At 35.4% G+C, this 19,278-nt stretch overlaps 1 protein-coding gene across 4 annotated transcripts in view; it reads left to right on the top strand.

Annotated features, from left to right (window-relative positions):
- LOC139978709 (uncharacterized) overlaps nucleotides 1–19,278 on the top strand; it is a 63,079-nt gene that overhangs the window by 29,562 nt on the left and 14,239 nt on the right. For 2 of the 4 annotated variants that reach the window (XM_071989153.1, XM_071989151.1), the window contains exon 3: nucleotides 11,832–12,030. The exons of 1 other annotated variant lie outside the window; for it this stretch is intronic. The gene's annotated coding sequence lies outside the window, so the exon portion shown is untranslated. Of the gene's footprint in view, nucleotides 1–11,638; nucleotides 12,031–19,278 lie in introns of those variants that run through there. One more of the 4 variants, XM_071989152.1, reaches the window with a different exon arrangement.

Raw genomic sequence — 19,278 nt, 5'->3', positions numbered from 1 at the left:
TGTCAAAGGAAGTGTAGTTGATCGTGTTACGTCATATAAGTATCTTGGGGTGGTGCTGAATGATCACTTGGCATGGGGAGATCATATTGATATATTAGTTAAAAAGTTGAATTCGAGATTGTTCTGCCTCCGTAAGATGTCGAATTTTAATGTTCGTCATGACATCCTTGAAATGTTTTATAATTGTACCATTAGCGGGGTTTGGCGTTATTGCTTGGTTTGCTGGGGTGGGAATGTAAACAAACATGAAATAGATCGTATTAATAGCATCATTAAGAAAGCAGAGAGAGTAGTCGGGGAACCCTTGCCTTCCATTGACTCGGTCTACCACAGCCTTCTCGAGTCCAAACTGGACGCGGTATGGAAGGACCATACCCACCCCCTCTATGAGCTACTTCATAATAGTCAGATGTCCAGAGGCAGTGGCAGGTTGAGACTTCCGTGTCTCAAAACCAATAGATACAGAGATTCTTTCATACCCCGTGCAATTAAGCTTTTTAATGAGGTTTTATTACGTTGACTTTCATTGTTGACTTTTTCTTATTATTCTTATTGTACAATATACACATCTATTTTTGTAACTTTTTCACTGTTTTATGAGCGAGTGCCTGAATTTCCCTTTGGGATCAATAAAGTTTTACTTATCTTATCTTATCTTATCTTATCTTATAATAATAATAATAATAATAATAATAATAATAATAATAATAATAATAATATTAATAATAATGATAATAATAATAACACTAACAATAATAACAATCAGTTATTTTTACGACGCTTAAGCGACCACAAATGTGGGAGAAACCCGCAAGGGCTTATGGTTTGCACCTTACACATCGAGTGGCTTCCAATTCAACATTTGGAATTTTTTCAATTTAGAAAGTCACTTTAGATGAGAAAACCGTTGCTCTTGTGCATGAAAACCCGCCTTACACATGTGACCCGGCCGGGTATCAAACCCGGAAGGTCCCGTTTGCTAAGCCTCATAACTTCAACTGCCACCGCCTTTATCCACTCGGCCACATCAGCACCGGTTAATACCAATCTTTTGATTCGTACCAACGTCAGGTTATGGTTCGTTCTTATTCCTGTTTTATATCACAGGTGTGAAAAATGTCCAATCGCTTTTAGTACAAACCAGCTTAACAAAGGGAGGCATGTAATTTGTGTAATTAGGAGGGTCTGTTATACAGGATCAGTAATATTGATACGATATTTTGGCATTAATAATTGGCCAATGCGCACGGAGAACTTTCTGATATTTTAGTTTCCATAATACATCATTAGTTTTCATTATCGTGACATGGGAGTAAGTACATCCTTCAGTGTTGCGATCCGAGGATGACAGGCTGCCAAAGTATCACTGCGGGCTGCAAAATCATTTTCGTACAAAATCCCTGCTTTAAAATAGTAGACAACTAAAACTATACACGTATGCAACTTAATAGGTCAAGTACGCCTCTCCGAAAAATAGATATGTTGAATGAATCGATAAAATCTGAAATATGTTCAGTGTTCGTTATTTAAAGCGAGATAATGGCCACACAAATAATTGTGAATCAGGTTTCTTTAGTGTTCCCCCCAAACCCCCCACCCCACCCACCTTCATTTCCCCTTTATTTGAAACGTTCATTGTAGATGTTTACCGAGATACATAATGTAAGCCTACTTTGGGCTTAAAAATTGACAGTTTTCATTTCAAATTAGCTCATTGAAGTCTTCACAGATCCTGTGTGAACCTTTCCACATTGACACTGTAAGAAAAGTGTATTTTCGTTATAAAGGCAAATAACAGAAACTCTCTCCGTTGTATATTTCTCCTAGTGCTTAGCCATGTGTTACGCGTGTAATTTGTATATGCATAATTATTCATCCATGTCTACAAGGGCGTTCGTACATAATTATATAGTCCTAGTTATTTTGGCTCAATACTGCAATTGTTAATCATTCTATAGTGTTTGAGATCTTCCGTACAATAACGTGATGTTAGTAGCAAGTATAGCATCTCATTGTTATCATTAAAGCAGTGTAAGAGTATTATAAAGAAATAATGTGTCTATTGCAAACAAGTTTGGTTTAAACCTGATTAGTTTCTTTTCACAAGAGAAGTATTTTCCTTTGAATTGTAACTGAGGAAAACAAAAAACAATTCACTGCTGCGGCCTTGCAAAGGAGGCGGTATTCTTAAAAAAGTGATCGGTTAATTCCGATAACAAATAATGAAAGAAAATTGACCTTAGAACACGTTTCGTGGTTTGCGGCTTACGATGTCCTAGAACAAAGCAAAAGGCAAAATTTTCTCTTTCTGTTAGGATTTAATACTATTAACCACTGCAATAGAGCCGTTTGAGCATAAACTGCATTGCTTGATCAAATATCTTTTGCTCAAATGCTCGGAACGTACCGTACATACCGTTGATATGGACCCTCGAAATGATTGTGTGAGTTTTTTGGTTTATTTAAATAAGACTGATTTAGTATAGTGTTGGGATTTCCCCGGAATGTTGATTGGGTACCAACATTTGTGCGTATTCGCCAAGCAAGACCCATAACATTTTACACGCATTATCATAGTCCATTTGTGTAGTTTTACTTAAGGTTTAGTTAGTTAAATCTTGGTATAATGCGACGTACGTAGCGGAATAGCATGTATACACACACACACACACACACACACACATATATATATATATATATATATATATATATATATATATATATATATATATATATCGATGCCTTGGGCATCTTCTTGTCTGAATTGATATAATATACAACTTAATTGCACAAAATCAGTAAACTTCACCTGTAAGTTTTCCATACTATTATGCTAATGGTACTGATTATTCTACCTTGAAAAGTCTCCGAAGAGAAGTTTTTTTCCCCCACTAATAATGTAGAGCCAATCTGGTTCTGAATAAGGGCCTCATCTTCACTAATGCGATAACACTGCCAAGATTTTTTTTTCTTTTGGTCGATCTCCAGTGTAAGTTAAAGCTACCTTATATCTGTAAAACTTCTGCCTGCGATTTCAAAACAAGCCCTACATTGCACTTACTTAAAATGTCAAGTATTTAGTCTATTATAGAGTTCTATTTTGTCCCGATCTGAGATGTGATTCAATGAGGCTCTGTATAACACTCGTGCCACCTATAGACACAATTTCGAAATTCCAGTCGACGGCTAGAAAATAAAATAAGAAGGTAAGAGCTTGTAAGACGTTCAGTAATGTTTTATCCAGGAAACCTTTTCTCTCTTTTTTTTTTTTGGTTTCTGAAATGACATTAGGTAAGGATTTGATTGGATGCCAGTCGCTTTGGGGTTCTCAAACTATTTATATTCTTTGATTTCGACTTGACCGGATATCCCTTCAGGAGATCCGTGCTTCAAAGAGATTTTCACTTTGCAAGTTAAATGGAAGACTTTCACAAGCAGTGTACGTTCTCAAATGAAAAGAATGAAAAAAAAAAGGAAGGAAAAAAAGGTAAGAACGAATTTAAGGAACGAAGGAAACAAAGAAAAAATATTAGGCGGGATAAAGAGTTGGTCTGTAAGAAAGCTGCTTTTATGGACACGAGAACCTTCTCAGGTTGAAGATACCGATGTTACGATTATTTTGCTAATATGAATGGTTGAATTACTCAACGAATGAAATTAATTTTAAGTCAAGGACTCCCATTGTTTGCTTGATTAGTCACAAATATGAATGTTGGTCGAGGCGGAAAGATTGGGAAATGGGCTCGTTTAAGTTAATCTTATTCCAACACGATACAGTTTCGAAAAAAAAATGGGTATATATTCCTGTCTATAGTTCGTGTATGTAAGTGGATAGATATAAACTATTGTGGTGAAAATAGTGTGTGATAACTTGCATCTGTATACGAATCGTTGTAACGTATGTGTTTTAAGGCCCGGCAATCTTAAGGCAACAATTGTTATAGGCGTTTTCAAATCCAAGATAGGAAAGTAAAATTTTGGTATAACTGCAGTAGAGATATACCTTACAATTCAATATCCCTTTCCAAAATAAAAAAAAATAATACGTTTCATGAAATATCATAATAATGATACACAAATGTCCTCTTCAGGACTGTACGAGTTTCACATGCATAGCACATATAGCATTTCTTGTGATTCTTTTTGATCAAACAAGTATGGCGACTTTAAAACTAGCAAGGTCATATTTCTTATAAAGCTATATATCGGACTCTGCAATAGATTGCGCATTGCAAGTGACAAATAACATTTTTTTAAGAAAATATTGAATCTTAAAACTTACAGTCATTACAGTGTATGAAGTCATTAGATAAAATCATATCATTTTGTTGTTGTTACCGGGATGAAGATTTTATCAAAAACTTGTCAAACATTAATGTTTGTATATTACCTTAACGCCTATATTTCAACATTTTCATTGTATTGATGATAAAATCATAAACAGAATAAGGTCATTATAGAAGGAAAATGCCTAATACGTAACTACAACATGGAACAATTCATAATATGCACTTAAATGTTGATCACGTGGAGTTTTAATTGAATAAGCAAGCACTATAGATTGCAAGCACGAGTCGACTATATACTTTATGATAATTTAATGTTTCAATACACTGGAGTTTACACCGCCTTTATGACAAAAAGAAACTTAAACACCGCTGTTTGTACAAATTGCATTACTCATATCTGATATGAAAAAAAAAGAAAAATTGCCTGGTTTAGTTGATTTCCAGCAGCGTGTGTGTCTGTTTGGTGAATGCTGCAATACACGTTATAGCAATATCGTATGAATGACAGCAGCTATACGTCATGCAGAGCTGAAAGTGATGACTAACTTCAATCGATCTCTAGAGTGTAATGACTTAAGCCACCATCGTGACTCTTATACGGGACACGAAAGATTCAGTTATTGACGGTGACTTCAATCCTGTTATTATTGATGTACTGAAAAGAAACACTCAGATTACTATTGCTCTATTGACAGTGAAAACATAGTCTCTTTTTCAGAGCCCTTTGTTGTTGTTGACTTGTATTTTGGAAGGGACGTAGGGGCGGGGAGGGAATTTTAGGTTTTACTAGACCTATACAACTTCTTGATGTTTATCCACCAAACCTTTGGAGCATCATTATCCACACCATCGCTAGGAAATATCCATCTGAAATGTGTCTCTTGACGAAGCGTATATGCGTCTAGGAGGTATATACTGTTTTGTTCATGGGAATGCACGTTCAATATAGGATTTCTCCTTATTTAATTAAACCTAACTGTGATGGTTTGGTGTATGTATTCAGTGTCTCACTGTAAATAAGAAGCTTGGTCTAATGCTGTCAACCTAATTAATTCGTCAAATAACACTATATGGTTAGCCGAATGGGACATAACTTGTTACTTGAAAGCTATTGAAAGTAGGAAAATTACCCTTGGAATCCAATCCATTAGAACTACGTATCCACAAAATATACTTTCTTCTCGTCTAGTGGCACACGGAGATAAAGCAAAAGTAAAAAATAAGTAAAAGAAAAAATTGAATAAAAACACAATATGAGAAAAGGACTTTGCAACAGCGCAGTGTATATTTCTTTAAGGCGCAGGACCGAATTTAGAGGGTTTTGATTGGTTCACCATATGGATACGTGTTTTCATGGGCGCAGATCAGTCTTGGATAATGGTAGGGACGCGTGTCTGTTCTACTACCTAAGCGGAGCACGACCATGTGTTCGCGCTTAGCGTAGAAGTTTTTTGGCAAATATACCTCCCAGATCGCCGGAAATAACACTTCACAGACCCAATTATGCTCCTAAACCTCATTAAATGTTAGATCTAATGGCTTAGAAATTTAGTTTGGGGAAATACATGGGCGTCTGCAGAGAAAACAATCAGGGGACAAATAATCCAAGTAGACTTTTGTATACGATGGGTCTGAAAACAATTATAGACTGCCGCAACTGCGATTTCCGTCCAATATTTAATAACTGTAGATATATATATATAATAAAATCAGAACTGCTGCATGTCATTTGCACAATACTGGATCAAACTGCGACAAAGTTCAATACAGGGGAATTTGAAATGCAGCGTTTGGTCAAGACAAATTGGTGGGGACACGGTATATCATGTCCCCACCACTGAAAAAGTTGGTGGGGACGCGTCCCGCTGTCCCCACCAGGATCTACGCCCATGCGTGGTTTAACAAACGCTAAACGTGAATGGAAGCTGCATGTTATCCTTACGGCCAACAACGATAGTTCGTAAATTTGTTAATATACTAGTTTTGTTACATTCGATACACTAACATATCCAGATGAGTATACGCCGACTCATTTTCCTATCAATGTATTCGTCAGTTATATTTTCTAAACTGATCCGTTTTGTATGTTATTCCTCAAGAGAATATAAAATGCAAACACGTGCTATTTCTTCATATCACGTTTAAGATGTTTTTTTCTATTTTATTAGAAGACGTTTGTCTATTATTTTATGAATCTCTTAACTTTATAGCAAATGTATATTTGAAAATAAAACCTCTCATCAGTTTCAGTGAATATCTTGCCTTCATATTAATGCTGTAGGCTGCGATATATAACACCTGCATCTCAATTTCAAAGTAGATCCGATATTGTTACATAAAGAGAGAAAATCATGGTTCCATACGAAATTGGAATCTGATCAATTAATATTCTTGTGGGACACCGGTAGAGTTAAGATTCCCGAAAACAGCATCTCAAGAGAATATGAATTAATATAACGCCCAAATGCTATATAGGGAGGTTGCAAATCATCGGAAGCCGGGATATTGATGCAGCCATATGTTTAATAAAGATGAAAACAGTCACGCCTATACCCATTAACGTATTATAAGGTGCCCATGTAAATGTTCCTGCTGGTGGAGGGACGGGGTGAGGGTTGGTGGAAATGATGAGAATTGGACAAGGGAAATGTCGGAATATCCGTATAGATCGATAATTTTTTCGTGCCAAACATATTTCGAACTTCATTCCCCCCAACAGAAATTGGTATGGTCGGGAGGTTTGAATTGTGTCATAATATCAATGTGAATAGGATAAGGAGGAGGTAGGGAGAGAGTAAGGAGATCGTGATAACATTGGGGAAAATATATAAGATAAAGGATTGTTTTTTATTAATTATTTCTCACGTGATATTGCTTTCAGTTACTATAGAAACAAAGATAATAGAAATCTTTGACAGAATATTATTAAATGTTAACAGTCTATTGATACACCAAAAATATTTTCATTACTATTTACACTACACGGAGTTTTCACTTGATTTATTGCAAATGTAACATTTGTAAGACTATAGTCAAGCTTTACCGTGATTTTATGCATCTTCACTCTCTATTGTGATTTAAAAAAACAACACACAAATAAAAAAACAAAATAGAGCTTCAACAACTAGAAGATCTCTTTACGTTGTTCTTATTATACAAGTTTGCAAAGCTATTTTAATACGAACACACACACACACACAAACCCTTAACGTCACTATAGCTTAACATTTCTACATTGGTTACTGATTCTGGTAAAATAACATATCACAGCGAGAAAACCGCAAAGAAGATGATACACCGGAATCTAGCCCACCTGCTCATCAACGAAAGACCGGAACTGTGATGGATAATTCATTGATTTGATACGAATAAAAGCACAAAACGAAAGGCAAAAACAAACAACAATTCTATTTTCATAGCAGAGATATTTGACCAAAAATCGTTAATTGCGCAAAGAGGTGATCTTCTAAAATAATAATAAAATTAACCACTGAAGGTAGATTCGAATGAAAATGGTCTAAGGGTATAAAATATGAATTTTACTTTACGAATTCGTTAATTCTTTAAGCTCGAAGTGACAATACTGTGAATATTGCAAATTATTCAAACTTGGCTTATGAGGTTCATAGTACAATTAAATATCCGACAGGCAAACGTTTGCAACTTTTTCAACGACGAATTGCAGTAATTGTCCTTTCAGATATAGTTAAGCTACAATTTCCTGGCATCATTTATTATCGCGACGATATGAGTTTAAGTTTAAAAAGTATCGCTCGTGGCTGATTTTTAATTGTTTATGGAAACAATTTTAAGTTCGGACTGAAATAGCTGATAGTTCTTATAAATGGGACGGTCATGTTGCCTTTCAAGGGTACATCACTGTTCTAATGTTAATTTGTAGTTGACCATATGCGACTATGAGTTCGTCGCAAAGACATGATCATATAACTACCTCCCTGTGTCCTACATTGCCCCCTAACATGCTAATATGTACCTCTATCGTTGGTTCATGTACATTTCAGCAACGATGGCCGTCAATACACCAGTACCTCCTCCCTTCTTCCTCTCACTAACCCTCTCCTCTCCCCTCGTCCTACCCATGTCCATGACGTCCTTGTTACCTCACTGAATATATAGGACATTCTAGTATATGTTGGGCGGTGTTCGTACCAAACTCTATGTTTCTGAAGCATAGAGTCTCACACAGTGACTTAAATTATTTCTGAGCTCTCACATATATGTACCGTCTGCAATATTAACATAATTCAAGGACTCTGCTAACTTTATCTTAAACTTGAATATCTTTCTGCTTTTGTTCGGAATTTTTAAGTGCCTTTAGGGATACCAATTCTGCGTGTTAAAATAATACGTAAGCAACTCGTTTGTCTGAATGCATATGACTGACCTTGGTCGATAAATACTGTCTCAAATATATCTCAATCGATTTGATTACCGAAATGAAAGTTGCGATATAATTATGATAAAGGTCATTTGAAGATTCACATGTAAAAATGTTTCAAGGAGCCGCAATGATAAAGATTTTATGGTAGACTTAACCGATCACAATTACCAGCAAACATTCAATCCGGTTACGAAAAGAGCTAAACGCAGTAACGAACATTCATTTGAGTCATGAACCGAGTTAAAGGGAGTTACAACATATTCCATCGAGTTACGAATCAGTTCAAAGTATAGGTAAGAAAACATTCAATAGCCGAGTTACCACTTCAGTTAAAGAGGAATAACGAATCAATCAATCGAGTTATGAATCGAGTTATCTGGAGGTATGAAACATTTAGTCGAGTTACGAATTGAGTTAATTGGAGGTACGAAACATTTAATTGAGTTAAGAATCAGTTAAAAGGTCTTAAGAAAAAAATCAATAGCCGAGTTACCACTTCAGTTAAAGAGGGATAACGAATAAATCAATCGAGTTATCTGGAGGTACGAAACGTTTAGTCGAGTTAAGAATCGAGTTAATTTGGGATAAGAAACGTTTAGTCGAGTTACGAATCGAGTTAATTGGAGGTACGAAACATTTAATTGAGTTAAGAATCAGTTAAAAGGTCTTAAGAAAAAATCAATAGCCGAGTTACCACTTCAGTTAAAGAGGGTAACGAATTAATCAATCGAGTTATTTGGAGGCACGAAACATTTAATCGAGTTACGAATCGAGTTAATTGGAGGTCTGAAACATTTAAACGAGTTAAGAATCGGGTTAATTGGAGGTCTGAAACGTTTAATCGAGTTATGAATCGATTTATTGGGAGGTACGAAACATTTAATCGAGTTACGAATCGAGTTAATTGGAGGTCTGAAACGTTTAATCGAGTTACGAATCGAGTTATTGGGATGTACGAAACATTTAATCGAGTTACAAATCGAGTTATTTGGAGGTACGAAACATTTAATCGAATTAGTTAATTGAAGTTACGAAACATTTAACTGAGTTACGAATCAGTTAAAAGGACGTAAGAAAACATTCATTAGCAGAGCCACCACTTCAGTTAAAGAGAAATAACGAATAAATCAATCGAGTTATGAATCGAGTTATTTGGAGGTACGAAACGTTTAATCGAGTTAATTAATTGGGGGTACGAAATATTTAATCGAGTTATCTGGAGGTAGGAACATTTAATCGAGTTGCTAATCGTTTTAACGTGGGTTACAAAACATCTTATTAAGTTATTACTCCAGTTGCAAGGAATTACAAAACATTAAATCGAGTAACGAATCGAGTTTAATCGAGTTACAAGAGAGTTATATGAAAATATGAAACGAGTTAAAGGGAGTCGTGAAGCATGTTATGGAGTAATAAAACCAGTTAAAGGGAGTTAATAAACATACAAATGGAGAAAGGAAAACAAGTTGCACATAGGAACATGACTCTTCGTCAGAAATACTTGAACAGACTTTATTTGTTAGTTGTGCTGCATGGAAGTAATAAAAAATGTTCATGAACTTGAGAAAATCTATAGGCTCTTTCCAAATAAAAAAGAAAGAGAGAATAGAACAAATGTTTTGGTACAGAACATTGCACTAGTAACTTGAGTTAATTTGGTTAGAGGTGGCATATGGTTATGAAATGGGTCCTCGGGGACACATTTTCCGGGCCCCCTTTTTTAAACTGCAAATCATCCAAATGAGAATACATTCTTCCGTATTCCATATCTTCCTAGACCTCTTAGATGACCTTTGACCCAGACTTGACCTCCTGTTCTGTCATCGGTTCTGTTAATGAATCACACAACAGCCACGCCACTTCATGCTATTTAAAATAAACACTGCATGGATTAGGTTTATACGAGTAACAAGTTGCTGAATATTCATTTTTGTTCTCTCTTTTACATATATCATGTTCACGTAAGACGTGTGAATTAGCATGTCGTAACAGAATGCTGAAGAGAATCAAATAAAAATCACTCGTTACTATTTCGATCTGGACGATCCAAACCTCAAAGGCTTATTGGACCCACTTTAATTATAAAACTGTAGAAAGTGCTCAGAAGTCCAATCATTGAGACGCAGGCTGTCTAAATGATTTCCAAAGAAAAAAAGAAGAGTTTTACCCCGTTTTAGAAAAGAGCCTGTATACTCTCGGTGAGGGACACTAAAGGTAAATGTGACTGTAAAATGCATTCACGAAGCTTGAACATGATTGGCCAGTACTTGATATTCTAGCATATTCGGAGGCATTATTGTTGACCTGTTAATATACTGGGCCACTGAACCTGATCATGGGCAGGTAACCGAGGTCAAGGGTCAGTAATGGTCTCACTTTAGGCGGCCCCCGTCTATCTTCGTACTCTACAGATCAGTAATGATTTTATCCAAATTGAAATCTGTTGTCAAGTCCCCGGATTTGCTCTGATGCCATATTCACCTGTAAACGATCACCTTAATAAAAATAGGGGGTTCATAAAGGGTCCAAAACATGACTGTAATTATCACTTGAAATACTTCACATCAACCATTTCGTATACCTTCCGTGCTCATGTAGACGGCACAGAAAGTACTTTGTAGGTCAAAGTACACCACTGGGAATCAAACCGAAGCTCCAAAATAAAATGAATACGAAACAAAATGCAGCCTGCCTGACAAAAAAATGAACCGGGGAAACAAGATCAAAAGAACGACCTTAAATAGCCCCAAAAAAGAATGGCGAAAATGACAGCGTTTTTTCACTATCGTATGCCCCAATATCAGCGCAAACTTTAAATTACCATTGATGAGCAAAACTCGATTTATTATGACATAAACGAAGCAGAAGGCTTGGCTTCTGATGAATGAGTTTGTCACAGAGAATTATACCCGCAGGCTTTCAGCGATGACTAATACTACAATATGCTTCACAGACAGTATATATATGACGTGGTTTTGTTTTCCTTATGTTCCCACTGAGCAAAATAGGAAAAGAAAGCTTCATGATATTGCTGTTTGAGTGGTAGATTCAGCACTCGTATATATGCGATAAAGCTTGTGAATCAGTCATCATGTATGTATGTATATAACCACGTTGTTCTTATTTTCATTATGTTGCAGGATTCATTGATAAAGCGGGTGGGCGTGTAACGTATACTAATTACAGAGACATTTGGTGAATGAATGAAAGCGTGCTTTGGTATATTGACTACGTTATCATTTCTGTTTACCTCGTATTGGATTCAGAAGTTACCGTGGAAGGATAAATAACGGCTGTAACAAATCATTCTCGGGACAGCGAAAGTCCACTAAAGCTAATGTAAGTTTGTTATTTGCTGCTTTTAACTTTAACCGGCGATAAGTTCTTCATTTCCCATTAGGTTTAATACATGGCAATCAAAATTTAAATATAAATATAGCTTTATTGTAACAATTGCTACTTAAGAATATACTTTTAGTAATGTATTGATTTTAGTTTAAGTGTGCAGCTCAAATTTTTGAACACAGAATATTAGTCACCAGTGTATGGGTTACATTGTGCAAAATTAGTCAAAATTTCACTAAGACTATTTCAAGATATCAACTTAATAGCAAATCAAATATCGGAAATATAGTACCAGTAACATGCAAACATTTAAGGTATATGTTATAGCTGTACTGTCATGAAGAAAAGTACCGTAACTTACCATGTCTGTATCAGAAATTGGGTCCTATAGCCTAGCTCAGAAATAAGGTTCAATGTAGGTTATATACCGACGGTATATACTGCTTTAAGGTTTTCATACCTAATGCCTGTAAACAGTACGAATATTAACGATTCGCCTCTCACCTTTCCATTGTGAGCATCATCTTCACAAGAGATGTATAGTTCGAGTACAGCGCAGCATGCATGGGTAGGCCTACTCCCCTTACGTTGGTAAGAGTACTCGTACGAGTACAAGACTCTATAAATGATTAATGATTAATTTTGCACTATAGTATAGGTAACTATTAGATTCCAAAATGAACGTTCGCGAGTACAAATGTACGATGACTAGTATACGAGTACATGAAACTATTCTGAAATGTGAGTACAAGTACGAACTCACTACAAGCCTGTGATAGCATGAGTGTTACTTAATTTTGCACTAGTATAGCCAAATACTAGATTCCAAAATGGCCGATCGCGAGTACAAATGTATACGATGACTAGTATACGAGTACATGAAACTATTCTGATATGTGAGTACCAGTACGAACTCACTACAAGTCTGTGATAGAACGAGTGTTACTTAATTTTGCACTAGTATAGCCAAATACTAGATTCCAAAATGGCCGATCGCGAGTACAAATGTATACGATGACTAGTATACGAGTACATGAAACTATTCTGAAATGTGAGTACCAGTACGAACTCACTACAAGTCTGTGATAGTACGAGTGTTACTTAATTTTGCACTAGTATAGCCAAATACTAGATTCCAAAATGGCCGATCGCGAGTACAAATGTATACGATGACTAGTATACGAGTACATGAAACTATTCTGAAATGTGAGTACCAGTACGAACTCACTACAAGCCTGTGATAGCATGAGTGGTACTTAATTTTGCACTAGTATAGCCAAATACTAGATTCTAAAATGGCCGTCCGCGAGTACAAATGTACGATGACTAGTATATGAGTACATGGAACTATGCTGAAATATGAGTACAAGTACGAACTCAGTACAAGTCTGTGATAGTATGAGTGGTACTTAATTTTGCACTAGTATAGCCAAATACTAGATTCCAAAATGGCCGATCGCGAGGGTACAAATGTATACGATAACTAGTACGAGTACATGGAACTATGCTGACATGTGAGTACAAGTACGAACTCACTACAAGTCTGTGATAGTACGAGTGGTACTTAATTTTGCACAGTAGCTAAATACTAGTTTCCAAAATGGCCGTTCGACTCAAATGTTTACGGTAACTAGTACGAGTTCATGGAACAATGCTGAAATGCATAGGCGTAAGAGGCGGGGGCTGGGGGGGGGGGCTGCAGCCCCCAACCAAATATTTTTTGTGAAAATTCGGGCAAGATGCTGAGAATTTTTCGGGCACTTACTGAAAGAAAAAATAAATTGCAATGTGTTTTTCACTGGTTAAACTGATATTATTATTATCATTATTATTGTAGCGACTTCCCCAAAATTCCTAACCAATATGGAAGTTTAGTTACACTGCATATGATTGTATGTAATTGGCATGCGCTGTAATAACCGTTTCGTGCCTAAATGATCAGCACATTCATATGTTGAACGCGCGCGAAAAATTGTGGTTATATTTTTCGAGCAAATCGTTATACAGCCCCCCCCCCCCCCCAATCAAATTGGTCTCCTACGCCTATGTTGAAATGTGAGTACACGTAGGCCTACGAACTCACTACATATATTTGTATACAAGTCTGCTTCAAATAGCTGATTTAATGTCGAATTTAGAAAATCGTAACTTTTTCAAAGCGACCAATGAACTCGAAAAGTTCTATAGCCTACTGCTTAACGATAATATTACTGCATGCAAAGATTTTGAAAGTTAAAACTTCATCATTTTCAACTTGTATTATCATAACTGCAATATGATGATCATTTCATATACATATAATATTTACTTCAGAATATATTGAGTATTAAACCAAATCAAATTGTCAGAACTATAGCATTGTAGGCAATGGCTTCGAGCACAGCATATATATTATGTAACCTATTTATAGTACAACAATTTAATCAATGCAATTTATTTCCCTTGGCTTTGACATTCCACCTGTCCACACAAGTCGTAAATTGTCATGTGATTCCAATTCGATAAATTTCAAATCTGCTGCTTACTAGCAATGTGTGCATTGCCGACAGCTTATCTCTCGTTAGCATCATAGGGTGTTAGCTCTAATTAAATAGTACTTTAGAGTTTGATAAAAACTGCAGAAATATTTCATCCTCATAACTTTAAAGGGAGATCCCGGAAGCATACAATTTGACACATATATGGAAAGGAAAGAAACTATTCTTCACTGTTAGTTGAAAACCCTCATAACAATGACTTGTTCCAAACTCAAGTTATGGATGATTGAATGAAACCTAATTCTTTAGCTGACTAAACCCTCAATTCTTTCATGGAGTAGCACACGGTGGGTGGTCTGTGATGTCATCAAGGCAATTGTTCTTCTAAAGCTTTACTTTCCTATTATAATCTTCTTATTGATTTATCCGGGTAACCTGATAATTATATGAAATTTTTACGTATCTGTTTGCTTTCCCTGTATTTTGAATTATCATCACAATGCAAACTGTTTTGCACAAACCCAAAGATGCAGAAACTTGCCAGCATTTTTATCTCGCAATAAACTTCAGCCAACGGAATATCCCTATAAATGAAGTAATTAGACTTCAAAATGTGACATATTCATTTAATCCTTCCGTAGTAGACATTTAAGTATAGATGGTATCTCCCAAAATCCCAAAATACTAATATTAAAACTGTATGTCAGTGTCCTTTGTAGTGCGTCCTTGGAGAGTTAATGTTGACTCTTCATGATTCACGTTTTGTGATGAGTTTATATATGAAATATGAAGAACGTCCAAGTAAAGGTGTTACATTCTGTATCGACAAGAAGCAGTGATTTTCATGCATAATCATGGCGTTCGCTTCATGCTATGATGAATGTTTAGATTGGTTTGATTATTCGTCCAAAAGCTGATGGCATTTTATATTATATATGTACATAATATACAATATAATATATATATTATATACATAATATATACATATACAATATATATATTATATATATATATAATATATATTATATATATATATGTATATATATATATATATATGATCATATATATATATATATATATATATATATATTGACACTAGTAGTTGTTACTCAGAGTTTCACGCGTTGAGCGATCATCAGACAACTTGTCTGATGTTGTCTGATGATCGCCATGCAGGCGTGAAACTCGAGTAACAACATGCTGTTAATTACCGTATAGGTATGCTATATCATATTATTTGCTCTACATCTACGTATTGAGCACTCGCGCAGCAGAAGTGAACACATTGAATCTTTGTTATATATGTATATATCTGTATATGTACATATCGTTCTGAACTGATCTGATCTGATCGTCACTGCCCTAACGAATTTAAACAGCTTTCAAAATAGTAAACCATCAGCCTAAGTTTATCACGCACAAAGTTAAGTAAAAGTAAACATGATATGGCTCTTTGTGTTAAGTTTTGGTATGACTTCCTTTATAAGCATTATAAGTGTCTATAGCCTATGTCTATATCTCGAGGATCAAATAAATTGTTTTTCGCTGTGGAGCAAACCTGGCATTATTGTCCAACCCTGAATAATATTACACATCGATTTTGGGATTCTTTGTACCGCGTGATCTGTCAAACAGTTCAAGGTAGTGACGCGTTGGTGGCAATAATCATACCAAAATCGATACGCATAGGCCCATTGATTTAAGTGTCATAAGTATGGTAGGCTACATGCCTACCCGTCATTATTTATTATAACACAAAATGCTTACCGAGAAGCTCTTATCATCACCGTGAACTTTTGCTGATTGCAAATCAAGGCTTGAAAAAAAGGAGGCAAATGTACGGGTAGGGCTTTGTGACATATAAAATCACAAGACGCCACACTTCACTGTTTGAGATAACTTCTGAGTATTTTGAGCACAATATAACATATTGAAACGCTACAATCCAACGTTGAAACGAAGTTTTATAGGGGGCCGTTATACTTGTTTATTTTAAATCCAAAATGAAAATTAGGTTAGTGTCTGAGCAGGTTGTCAGTGATTCTTATTGATCCTTTGAATTGAAACATGATCAGTTTGCAGTTAAGCTAATAAAACAGATTGTTATGGGATAATAGCATCTCATAACTATCAAATCATCATTTTCCTTTTCTTTCATTATTTAATTTATGAAAAAAAGTAACAACTAATTTTCCCCCAAATTTCCAAAATCACCCAAGAAACACAATTAATTTATGATCAAAGTACTTTTACGTATTGATCATTAGGTTTGATTATTGGTACAGCTTTCTTCAAAATGGTTTGGTTAAATTTCATTCAATATGAACAAGAGGAGGTACATTGCAAGTTATACGTTCTTAATTTATACAGCTACATCAAGATATTTACAGCCTACTTGCACGATTAAATAAAATTATTTTCCTTCATAAAGTGTTCCCTACGACCTAAAATGACATTTAAGTACGCGTAACCCTCCCCCCCCCAAAAAAAAAATAATAATAAAAAATATCGTTTGATGTGTGCGTGGAAGGACTTACATTATGCATGACAGTCGATATTTCCGAATTTGGAATTCTAATCAAAATATATCTCCCGACAAATAATAAGCAAGGTTACCACAACTGTTTGTTACCTTCTGACCTTCGGGAAACGATGTGCTTATCTCATTGCAAAGATCATTTGCCAGGTACAAAATTGATTCAACATTTATGACGTTAAACATTAAATGCAGAAAAGCTCAAGGCTAGCCACACCAACTCTTTTCTAATTAGCTGTACAGCAAAAAAAAAAAAGAAAAAACAGAAAAAAAAAGTTACTCCTCAACTTTATTTCGATAGTATACTGGTGAAGGTTGTTTAATTTTTAAACCTTATTTACTTATATTCGCCGTAAAACATTTGGAAGTATCTGTTGCCAAAATATTTTAAAAACAAACTGCGAAATATACCTCGGATGCTTTTGTCATCAACGAGGGTTTGCGACGTTGATGGAAAATCCATCTGTTGGTTACAGGAATGTTCAGTCACCGAAGAGGTTCCTTAAAGTGAATATGCAGGTAATGAAATTTTTATAATTTGATCAAAAACCTTATTTTAATTGTCATGATATACGAACTTCATTTCTGACAACTTCGTAACATACATGCACACTTCCACGTAGGTTATAAAATACACATGTGCTCTGATGATCCTAATATATATCAAATGGATTTCTCCTGCCTGAACTTGATTTCTTAGCAAACTTGCAGAAAGTTTTCCTCATCTTTTGGTCTGAACCACATCCTTATATAGCATTTGGTATCTTGAAGATGTGATTGTTTTAAATTGTTTTAAAATGGATTATTTCATGAGGCCAATTCAGCTGAGTTTGTCTTTGTTTTTTCGTTCATAATATTTGAATCATTTATTCACAGAGTAAAAACATATTGTACTTCCGCAGGTTGCATTTTGATAAAACTCTAATAACAGAAATCATATGGACCTCTAAGCAATCATTCCAGATGTACCAGGTTTCAAGGTTAAATGAACAATAATATTATAATAATTAAAGGTTAAGTTTAAAGAAAAACTGCCCAGGCTGATGAATACACAAGTGGCACCTCGTATGACCCACTTCCTGGATTGAGAGAGAAGGTTTAACCAATCATAGATATTCAAATCAAGATATTCAAATGGATTTCCATTAACAGTGTGGAATATTTTCCTCTTCGATATTAGACTCGATTCACATTTCATGCCTCCGAAAAATCACATTTAAAGCAGCTTTTTTGATTATGATTGCCAACCCGCGGAATTTTACCAAATGTATCCAATTTCATCCCTCAAATTAACACCATATTTTGATCAAATAAGTTTTCCTGCTACACGTTTCTTGTCACCATACACACATTTATTACCGAGTTAGTCTAATTAATGAAAACAAAAAAAAATAAGAATAAGAGGCTTGTCACCCACGCCTCAAATTCGAAAAAAAAACAAGATAAAGGAGAATAACAAAAATAAAGCTACAAATAATTCCTCCGTAATATGTAAATCGTCAATAAACGTCAGTATATGTGGATTCTGCTCCTACTCACTAAACTACTCGAGGTGCAGACAAACATTAGATATTACGAGAGGCTTATTTTCAAATGGTCTACATCTCAAATTCTTGCTTTCATATATAAACTAAGGGAAGACATAAAAGAATAATATATAGTCCCGCGTGAGCTGCCAAAGAAGTTTCTCTTTATCGAACAATAAACAAACATCTCAACGGTGCCTTTGTGTCAACAATCCTCACACCCTCTTGGAATGAAAGCAGAAATGCCTACTAATTCAAACAATCGGAAACTCTGCACAGTATATATACCAGACAAACATATGAAGGTTTAATTCGTCTTTAATATACAATAACACGAACCAAACGATTTCACTGTCATGCACTTAGCTGTATTAATAACGGCAAACGACAGAGATTGACATGAGATATGACAGTGGATAGAGGGAAAATGTTAAGGGGGGGGGGGGGGTCCGAGGACACGATAGATTTAACGTTGGTAGTGCGAGTAAGTATAAAGCTGAGTCCAGAAGGGTTGAATGGTACCAGGGATGCGTAAGTTAGGTAATCAATGTATACGGATGAACGAGTGAAATATAAATATTATGATAATTAAAAGACATGAAGTATACGTGGCTTTGAAAATAGATCGTTCGTGATTCATTAACTGTATTAACTCAATGAACTAAATCAAAGCAAAATGAACAAGAACAAGAACAATAGGAAC

Source organism: Apostichopus japonicus, chromosome 13 (assembly GCF_037975245.1).
Source record: "Apostichopus japonicus isolate 1M-3 chromosome 13, ASM3797524v1, whole genome shotgun sequence".
Lineage (NCBI taxonomy): Eukaryota > Metazoa > Echinodermata > Holothuroidea > Aspidochirotida > Stichopodidae > Apostichopus > Apostichopus japonicus.
The sequence above is the reverse complement of the archived record's forward strand: the minus strand, read 5'-3'. Positions and strand labels throughout refer to the sequence as shown.